The sequence below is a fragment of the Anopheles maculipalpis genome, chromosome 2RL (assembly GCF_943734695.1).
Source record: "Anopheles maculipalpis chromosome 2RL, idAnoMacuDA_375_x, whole genome shotgun sequence".
Taxonomy (NCBI): Eukaryota; Metazoa; Arthropoda; class Insecta; order Diptera; family Culicidae; genus Anopheles; species Anopheles maculipalpis.
In genome coordinates this window covers 43,305,878-43,317,043 of record NC_064871.1, presented here as the reverse complement: position 1 = coordinate 43,317,043, position 11,166 = coordinate 43,305,878, and the positions used below count along the sequence as shown (strand labels likewise).

Genomic DNA, 11,166 nt, shown 5'->3' with positions numbered 1-11,166 from the left:
ACAGTACGTAAAAACCTTGTGAGATGCTACCGGCAGCAAGTGAGGTTTATGTTTGAAGACAACATTTGTGAAGAGATTAAAATCTAATCTGTTGCGCAGGAAGACAGAGGGTAGCATTTGGTATTTGGTTGTTTATTGGATAGCAAATCAAACATACGTTGCCCGAAACCCTCGGAATGGAATACACTGAGCGGAATAGGAATAGCACCAACGTATATTTTTTATAATAGTTTTGAAATTTATGAACCGATTATGTTCGATTCTGACCGTTTAATCTATTTCTAAACCTTTTTGAATCATTGCATCGAAATGTTTGCGAACCATTCACATTTAAGACGATAAATGTATTGAAAAGGGTGCGAAATAAATATAGAACCACCTTGCTAACTATACATCCAGCAAAATTATTGCCAACTTTTGGCTTCGGGTGTGATTCAATTGAAATAAATTCTCTCTGATAAGCATTGATAGGCGGCGGAGTGTAGCATCTTAAGTCAGTCAGCATCAATCAAACAGCAGCAAATTTAGATGAACAGCATATCAAATTCGAGCAAGATTGCATTGCCCAGGGATCACGAGATGTTTGCAAAAGATTCGGCTTGGCATTGAAAATTTGAAGCGGCACAATAGCATTATCGATCACAATATGTATTACGTGGATGCATTCTAGATCCACAATATGGATAATGCCACAATTCATAAGCCTGGACTGAGTGAAATCTGGCTTTCTTTCAAGAGCTTCAATGATATTCGGGATAATTCCGGCGTTCGGTATAATTTTGACAGTCGTCTACGGAGAAAGAAAAAAAAAATTATGGCAAAATTAATCATCGAAAAAATGTTTTTTGCTTTAGAAATAGTAGCTTACCATATATTTTATTCATTTTATTCAAAATATCCGCCCTCGGCTTCTATTACGGCCTCCACCCGTCTCCGGAACCGGGAACAAGCCCTGGCGACAGTTTCGCGGGGTAGGGTCGCGAAAACGGACATGAGCTCCGCCTTGGTGTTGCTGGAGGTTCTGTTGGTGTCCCGTTCCACCGCGCCCCACACGAAATAATCCATTGGATTAAGAAGGAGGCGCCCCGGGGAGCTGGGAGGCCACACATTCGGCGCGTCGTTGAAATTGGTCGCCAACCACTTTATCGCTTTGGAGGCTGTATGGCACGGAGCGGAATCCTGCTGGAACACGTACGGTCTGCCGTTGGCCACTCTCGTGATCCAAGGCTTTACGACGGTGTCCAGCATAGAAATGTACCCGTCTGCGTTCAGCCCCTGCTCGAAAAAGTGGGGCGGCATCACGTCCTCTTCCGATGACACGCAGGAAAACACCATCACCGTCTGGGGGAACTTGGTTGTTCTGGGTGTTAACCGTGTCGGCGGTTGTCGCGTCCGGCGCGGATCATCATGATGCATGTGTTCCGTTTCCACAATGTACTCTTTTTTGGCATTTTTTTTATCTCGGGATGTTTTCGCTGCTTGTTCCGTACACTTTTAGCTGTCGAATGACGTATTGCTTGTTTTCCTATGCCAACTCCATCACGAGTTATAAACAAAAATGTAACTGTCAAAATTATCCCGAACGTCCTGTAAATAGCCATGCCAGTTTGCCGATCTGTATCCCGAAGGAAACCATTCTGTCTACTGGTTTTTTGTCACATTTAGGAAAATTGGCCATGAAATCACTGCTTATTGCAATCATGCTAAAGAAAACCCCGTACACTTGCTGAAAATGTTTTGAAAATTCAATTTGATTTGACTTTATGTTGTAATTTATGCATCTGTTGATCAAAAGTCAAGGTAGAGCTATTTTTGTTTTGCGCGCTTTTTTTGTAATTTGTAATAAAACATGGCTATACTATTATTATTTCGCTCAGTGTAGTAGCAATAGATTTAGCTAACATTGCGAGAAGTTTAGCTGCGTTGGTATGAACGTCACGATTAACGTCTAATATAAGTCTTGTTGCGAAGAGAAATCTTGAAATGAACAAACAATCGAAGTAAAATCACATAACACTCAGTACAGCATCCTTTCATCGTGTGTCGTCTTACACGCATTCCTCGTAATATGGCAATATGGCAATTTGAAAAGATTTTCTTAACACACACACACACACACACACACACACACACACACACACACACGAGATAAACCAAAGACGAGCTACAAGCGCTTCATCGAATGTTCTTTTCGCGACGATCTTCTAATCTTTCGACACGGAAGGTGACAACACTTTTCCCTGAAACGATGCTTAATGATCCCTTTCGCTCACGGTGGCAAAACCATATTCTCCCTCCTGCCGTGCCAGTGCCGTACGATCACCGCACCAAAGGTCTGGCAGATTGTGGCCAATTCTAGAGGAGATTAGAGCATCCGAGCAAAACCTCGTGTGCCGTATTTGCACCCGTTCGGTGATTAAACTCTTTGCTGGCCATCCTTTCCTTTTGCACGCCAAAGGATAAAGTAAAGGATGGGCGACAGAAAAGCATGTTTCTTTTTCGTTTCTTCCCATGGCTAAGTGCAAGGAAGGACATCTTGTCTTATCTTACAGTATTTTCAAAACAAAAAAACCAGAAGGATAAAGAATGTGTTTGTTTGTTTATGCATGTGTTTGCACTGTTGTTTGCCTTTTTTCGTATTTTCCCGAGAAAAAAACCATCTCAGCATCTCATCTTTACAGTTCGGAAAATGGGCGTTGCCGATCTGAGGCCGGTAAAGGAAAGGATTTGTTTGCACATCAGCCTTCGTATTGCAGCTAGTAGTAATGCGGAAGGTGCAAAATTGGTCCATATTGAGCTATCGATCAGGTTGATAGATCTTTGGGAAAGGCCTCACGACACTCTACTAGCATTTTTATCCTTTTCGATATAAGCTGTGTTGTCTTTCCGGATAAGTCGATGCTTTTAGGATTAGGAAGGAGAGTTCAATGCATCAATTACATGTTTTTTCTGGTTAAACAGTACAACAGCAGTTGAGCTAGATTGTATTACACGCGTTTATTTCATATTCTTGGGTCATATTTCTTGTTTTCGAAAGAGTTTGATGCTTTTAAATTTCAGACAAAACCCTAAGGGACGAGAATGATAGCCAAAGCATCTAAGAGAAAGTCGCCTGGTCCTCCAAGGAGGCACGGCTAAACAACTCCCTTCTAAGGAGCCACGTCTTAGTTGTTTCTGCTATAAAGAAGACTTGGGCGTCTAGGAGCAACAACATAGGATCCTCAGCCAAATAGTCTCATCTACGAAGAGACCATGTCATGTCAAGAACCTTGCCTCTGGCTTCAAAAGGGCCCTACGTAGTTGAGTCCAATGTTGAAGGTGTTGGAGGTCTCCCTATCCAAGCTAGCGTCCCATCATCTCCAACGTCTAAATAATTCCTTCGAATTATGAGCATCGAGAGTCTTCGTATTACGGGCTAAGAAATTCTCAAAGAGAAATATCATCCAATTTTCTGATGATTTGCAACACGATCAACATTCCGTTCTTTTCCGTGGTGCAATAACGTTACAGGCGCAATAAAAATGTTCAAACAAACCTCTTTCAAACGCCAAAAACACGTTACAAACCACTGTTGTGTAAGCTAAGCACAACATTTCCTAATGAGAAATCCCATTTTCTTCGACCGCACAGGGAAGCTTCCACCCATTCGGCATACGTGCGTTGTGTCGCGCACCAGTGTGCCAGGTCATTCAATGTACTTGTACCGGGCGCCGCTAATGTTACATATCGAAAATGGGCAGGTCGATGGTCTTTGCCGTACATTAGTCACCTGGTTAGATGATGCAAGGCGGCCACTATTGTCGCACTCCTTTGTCGTCTCGCAGTTGCTTTGGATCTAACTCGTTCTGCGGTGGTGAAAGTGATCCACCGGGTGTCGCTCATTACCGGTGGTGGACTGGTTTCACATGGGTGGTCGAGTGTCCGGCACAATTCGTTACGCGACTTCCGGTCCCGGAATGTGGCACGGAATGTCGGAAGCAAAACGTCGCTTCCGATGGCTCATCGCAATCGCAATCTGGCGGCAGGTTTAAAAATATGATTGATCGATCGTAAGAACAACTGCAAGTGACACTCTTTTTTTTTTTTCGTATCACCCATCGCTACCGGTCTTTTGCGTGTAAAACCGCACAGCTCATCCACCAGTGTGGGCAGGTACTTGTTTCCGGGTTCTTGTTCTTTGTATTCTGCCCTTTTGCGGAAGCATTCCTTGTTCCGCCAGTAAAAAAAAAACGAAAACTGCACGCTTCATTGCTTCCCACGATCAGCGAAAGAATGGACCCACAAAAATGGACATTTCAATCTTCCAATAGGGATGCGTCCGTACAAGAAGCAGTCGTTCGGGAAAGCCTTGAGTTTTTTTTTTTTTTTGCTTAAAGATCTTTGTTTGATCTTTTTTTACTCACCCAAGAAAGCACAACCATTTCGGGATTCATTCGGGGGTTTGACAAATGGTACACGCTGGCACGACACTCGACGGGCTCGAGAAAGATCAACGGTGTGCGGGGGAAGTATTATGTTCATTTCGAAGGTCGACGAAACGGTGAAAGAATTCAAAAAGGTAACAAATTGTGTGTATGAGGCACTTGAAACACCGGATTATTTGTGATCGAAGAACGCGCTCCGATCCCTTTCGACCGTCTTATCCCATGTGCGATGGAGATCTAAAGACGGATAATTGATCATTTGCATGTGCAGCAAAGCTTCTGTGATCCAGTTTAGCCTACTGAGGTTGCTCTCAGGTGCCCAGTGTCTTTCTTTTCCCGGATAAACTGGATGGATTGCGGGAAATGCGGACGTACGGTGACGCCGCAGTCTGCTGAAACATTATGTAGGGATCATCATAGTCCAATATAGACTATGATGATCCCTACATAATGTCTTGTTAGATTTCGATCACAATCTGTAACTATTGCTGATCATTATCCAATATGCCAATATTTCAACAGCACGCGTTAGCATCAAGATCAAGCAAGAAACACTCAAAATATCTCCGAGGATCGCCGATCTTTCTACTCCTAGTGAGTACATCAATTAGCACTGGCCAAACCAAATGTTGTTTGCATTACTTCACCTTCGAAGAATTTCCCAAATCCTCTTCGCCCTCCATTTTAAGTTCCGGGCTGTTTTTATTTGTACAACGTTGCCTCTTCAACTCTACCAGCTTCACTCGAAAATCATTCGGGCACGTGATCGTCGTATCACAAAAGTATCCTTTTACCGATCTTCCTTTCCGCCAGGGAACAGTCAGAGTCAGAGTCAGCACGAGCCAAACCGCCTTCCTGCACGCTGGCTCAAGTGGAGTGATGGTTTATTTTCCTTCCAATCATCGCACACGTTCCCGGCGATCATGTTTGCTGTTGCAGAACTTTCCTCTATACGATCGAAATAAACAAAACAGAGACACCCACACACGATACACGGACGAACCCTTCCGTACATCCGGCAGGGGATGGTTATTGCCGGATGAAAAATGGTTCCTGTAAGATGCTGTCCGCGTGCAGATGTGTCTTCCTATTTTTTGCAGACACTCTGCGTCCCCGAGAGGCAGGAATGAAAATAGGATTTAACTAGGAGCCTTCAACCCGTCTAAGAAAATGCGGGGATAAAGCTCCGCAGCATTTTCGAGCGAGAGTAACAAAAATAAACAAAAACCACGGATGCAACTTCACTCAACCGTTCCGGGAAGAGGAAAATTCCTCTTTTTCTGTACGCTGGCGCACAGTGTGGGCTGTTTGCAACGGCTGCCCTGGGTTTACGTTGGTTGGTTGGAATGATGGATGATCGGTGGGCGGACACAGGCTCGAACAATTTGTCATTTGTCCCACAAACACTTCCGTGTTGTTTTCGACAGCTCTTCGGGATGGACAGTTGCTGGAGAAAGTGAAGTTTTCTTATGCTGCCCGCTGGTTTTAAACTAATTAAGTTTTTTTGTCCATTTTGTTTGGACGTTTAGGATGGGTTTGGATGAACGAAACGATTATAACTTGCTTTACTTCATTGAGCTTTCAATGGAACTTGGCTAGAATGGTTCTTTTAATAAAAAAAAACTATTCTTTGGAGTATTTTTATTCCTGCTTTGTGGGACTTTTATCATTTTTCTGTTAGTTACTTCACGTTAATTAGTGTTATAATTAAAATACCTATTCTTTGCAATACTTGCAGTCAATTATTTCCCAATTCCTCGCCGGTTTTATCGTGTTTTTCTTGATTTTATCCCATTTTTTTCATACTATTTGATCTGAAATTCATGTTTTTGGTCTTTTTTATTACCAAGTTTGTTTTTTTCTGTTTTACTTCTGTATTTTTAATTGCCACAGATTATTTTGGTTTAACTTTGTTTGATTTTTTTGTGTATTTATCAAGTTTATCTGTTATTTAAATTTTTTTAATATATTCTAATATAAAACATCTTTCCCACACCTTCTAACGGTGCCCATCAACGAACACAAAAGTGAATCATAACGTGGATGATGGGTCAATCAACGGTACTTGCGGAGATTGATCGTCACAAATCCCTCCACAAGCCATTGTTCCAAATTGAACATCTATTTGAAAAAAAAGGTGCCAAAAGCCAATCAAACCTTCGCTTTTTTGTGCTAACAAATGGGCCCAAATTTGAAGCCAAACCCAGGAGGCAACATGACATTTTATGGATATTAATCCTCGTGATAGCAATTTCAATGATCGAGAGAATTTCCCAGCCGCCTTTCGATCGAACACCTAACGGTGTTTTTTGCATACATTGCTGCATCCTAAACGGCTGTTAAGCTCACTTTCCCATGGAACTACCATGGTTGTCGCCCACGGGGGAGGCAGATGAAGGCACTGCAACCGATGACGAGATGACATTTTTCGTCAAATAATTTGATCGAACCAAAGGCCAAAGTATTAACCCAAAGAGAGGCCAGAGTCGAGTGCTATTGTGCGTGTGCGTGTGTTGCCCACCGGCAATCGAGAGTTGCAAACCGATTTGCAAACGTTGCCCCGCTGCAGCCATAAATATGGCACAACACAGGGAAGGGAAAAAGAAAGGATCTTTATTATGGTTTCCCGTGCACGGCAGTGTACGCGTGCGTCTGCAGCCACGACCACCAAATGCAAACAAATGCAAGCACCGTTTTGCTCGCCGAGGTTTTTGCTAATGCCGGGTGCCCCCGATGGTAAAAGGGATCGCAAAAAGGGTTGACCGGTGGTGAAAGGAGTCCGTTGCACGGGACATTTTTGGCACAGGTATCGAGCGAACTGTACCGGAATACGGAAAACGGTGGTGATGCGAATGTACAGTTACAACTTACGGCGCAGTTTATTTGCCAACATTCGCCTGCATGCGCCTGCAAAACCTTTTCCGGCCTTGGGATCTTCCTTTTTTTTGTAAAATGAAAAACCCGGTATACCGTAGCCGTTCTGTGTGTCCTTCGAGTGTTATTGCTTGACGTGACGCACAGAGTGTTGAAGAACATTTATCCAAAAGTGGATTGAAGCAATAAACGGGATGGAAATTTACTCTTTCTTGAACAAAATGGCGTTAATGATGGATGGTGGGAACGATCCGAGGTCTGTCAACTGTGTGTTTTAAATTGTGTTTGGTGTATATAACCTTATAAATGTACAATTTTCTCATTTATTATACGAATTTGCATTCAAAATAATGCAGTAAAATGGTTTTACATATCGATTGAATCTAAAAAAAAAATCTTGCAAAAATTCTAACAAACAAGAATAGACAAAAACTTGGACTCGAAAATATTATTATAATAAAGATGTTTTTGAATGAGTTTTTGAGACATCCATAGTTCATTTTCGAGCATTTCTTCTTTTTATAGAGAGTGTATAGAGTTGGAACAATAGCTATTAACAAGTGCTATGTTCTCATTTCAATTTCAATTTTAAATTTTGATTCAAATTATTTGTTTGTCTAGCAGCTTAACAAAATTTGCTTAAAAACTGATGCAACTTAAGATTTATTTTTTCGTTTATTTATAGAGGCTTTGAGTCTTACAGACTACATTCGCCTCTCTACTGCATAAGTAAGTGGTTTTATCTAATACAAAATAAATGCAGGTGCTTCTAAAATATTATGGAACACTATTGCAATTATGGCATATGATAAATGGATAAGTTAAAAATATTGCGTTAAATTTCTCTACATAAATGACTGATTCGTAAAAATCGAATAAGGCTGTTCTGATGGAGTTTGTCGGGTGATAGGATTGTCGTGTAATCGGTGTCTAGTAGGCAGGTGGTTCGGTGTGTCGTGTATCCATGGCAATCGGTGAGGATGTGGTGGACGGTGATGTCAACACCACAGAAGCTGCAGAGTGGAGGACTAGATTTTTCTAGGAGGTAGGAATGTATAAGGCTGGTATGGCCTATAGGAGGTGAGGAAGAGATGACGTGAAGGAGTTGAATGTGGGGGTCTTTGGAGGTGCCGAGTTCCAGGACAGCCAGAACACTAGCACTGTCGGTGAAGATGACGTTCAGTCGGTCGGTCTGTTGTCCTTCGTCGGCGGCTAATTGAATTGCTATTGCTTCGGCGGAGAAGATGGAAGTTTGGTTAGGGAGTTTGATGGCGCAGTTATCATTGGCAACTTAAGAATACCTTAACCTAGCCTAACGAACAGAAAAAACAAGATGGATACTTATAAGGATGAGGCTAGGTGGGAACGAAAGGATGTTAAGGGAAAGTGAAAGTCGAAAATGTGGGTCATGGAGTTAAAGGTTTGCACCGCACACAGTGAAGGGACCTTTCGCCCCACTGATGTGCGCCTCGAAGGAACTAGAAGAGGAGAGGCTAGTACGAAGTTTACGGGAGGGGACATAAAATGAGATTGAGGAGAGCATGGACGAGAACGGGATTCGAGGGAAACTAGCCCAAGTATCCGACATCTGACCTCATAACAAGGTAGTGCATAGGCTTACTTTACTAAGATTTTTCAGGCGGCAAACCTAGTAAAGGACTTCTGCACCCGTTCGAGGCGGTCTATGTGGATCTTGCCCAAACTGTGCTCAAGCAGCGCTCTGACCAAAGAGACAAACAGTACCTTAAGACAAGAGGTATCGTGAAATTCCTTGGCAACACGCTTAAGCACACCAAGGGTCCTCCGAGCCCTACAGGCTATGGAGTCGATATTATGCGAAAAGGTGAGGCCAGAGTTAAGCAATACACCCATGTCCTTAAGAAAATTAACACGGTTCACTTGAACATGCACTAGGGAACTAGATGACATTACTTTTATCGGGACATAGGGTGGAAAGGTTATTATTATATCAGGAAGAAAAACGCTGAATCAATGCTGTACGCAGGATGGATCACTTAGTTGAAAGCATCCTGAAATACTGATCGCCTTAGACGACCTATACCACATGGAACTTTATTAGTAGTAGATGGACGAAATTTATGGATGCCAGGGGGTCTCAGAGTGAGTTGTTCACAGGCCTAGAGCGAACAAGGTGGCTTATTTTTTCCGAGAATTCCAAGCAATCCTAAAAAATGTATTCCTAAAGGTTTCACAATTTGTAGAACCGCTTCTAGTAAGAGTCTTCCGGGCGGAAAGGGTCTTATATTTGAAGAAAGTACACGAAGAAGTCTTGTTGTTTCGAAGAGCCTCCTTGCACCAAGTACCAAGCCAAAAGCTATCTGCTATCCTAGTTGGATCGACCAATTAACCTCTTGATCGAAAAGACCTTATTTTCCCAAGCGCCTCATCTACCAAGGGAACGCATCTGTTCGGATGCTATAGTTCGATGGAAACTCGTCTACTAATAGTCCTGTAATTCATCTTACCGTCGTTATGTCTGCGATTTTGTTTCATTATTACCAAGGTCCTCATTGTTACCACAAAAAGTACCCATGCAGCCATATGTCACGTAAAAAAAGGATTCATAATTATGTAGCAAATGTCGTCTCATCACTGTTTGCCATGACCCAAGGTTTCTTCAAACGATACACAAACCCAAACCCAGATGGCACCCAAAATCCACTGGTCAAGTGAAGGAAAAAGAGTTTTTGGATGAACTAGAAAGGTTTTCGCTTTTGCCTAATCCTCCGGAAGGGTAGTCTCGAGTTGTGATCAAGTTTTTTTTTCTTTTCGTAAGTGCAATTTGGACGCTATGGAACGCACTCGCCTTCCGTATTCGGTTCTTTAATCCTACCGATGAATCCTTTTTTCCGTATGAAATGAAACGTGGAATTTTATGTCCAAAATTTCACCAGCCTCTTTTGCCTTTATCTTATATGCGTGTGTGTGTGTGTCACTAATAACGATAATAACTGCAGTTCCCCGGATATGCCCCGGTACATCACGTCCGAAGTGTGACCAAACGGAACGGAAAGATGGCCCCAGTGAGATAGTGTGGTGAATTCATTCATAAAACTGTTCACCAGCAAGCAACACACAAAAAAAGATAGAAAAAGCGACACAACGAGGAAGCTTTCCGTAAGTCTAAAAAAAAAACGACCACTGGCCGGATAAAAAAGGAACACAGTAAATCCGATTTTCGTGCTGAAGTACGCCGGGAACGCTTTGTTGTTATCAGTCTGAAGGCAGCACGAAATGCTTCCACTCTTCTTGGATTTTCCTGCTTCTGCAAAATAGGATTAACGGCAATTAGTAGGAGGGAAGGTGGAATCGCGGCACGCAACAAAGGTCCTTATCCATTTGGAAAAAAAACAAGACAAAAACGAAACCCTGAGGGTAAACGTTGCTCACGCGACCAAACTGTCCCGCTTCCGGTCCTAGCGCGCTGCACTTATCGATTTGAATAGTGAAAAAGGTGCTCGTCGATTTTCCGTTTTACGCTTTGCGCTTACAAAATAAGCTTGTCTGTCGGCTTTGTTGTTGTGTTGCGGACGTATCCTTGTACCGCTGGATTGTTTGAGGAAGAGATCAGCAGCGAGGACAGGTTGTTCAAGATGATTCTTGTGGCTGTTCCTTCCGTTGAGAGACGAAAGAAGAGCCTGGTGCACGGAACCAAGGTGCCGATTGCTTTTTCAACAAGCTTAAAGCTGACCATCCCGCTAAACGACCGCAATGCTTCCGTTCTTTCACGTTCCGGGTGCGCAAAGTATTCCGGAAATAAACTCTTAAACCAATCGCGTAGTAGGCGATGGTAATAGAACGAGAGAGAGGGATAGAGAGAAAGTGAAGCAAACACACCTGAAGAAGT

At 42.8% G+C, this 11,166-nt stretch overlaps 1 protein-coding gene across 2 annotated transcripts in view; it reads right to left on the bottom strand.

Moving 5' to 3' along the window:
- Positions 1-11,166, bottom strand: part of LOC126558232 (protein elav-like) — a 381,245-nt gene that overhangs the window by 31,938 nt on the left and 338,141 nt on the right. The window lies entirely within an intron of this gene.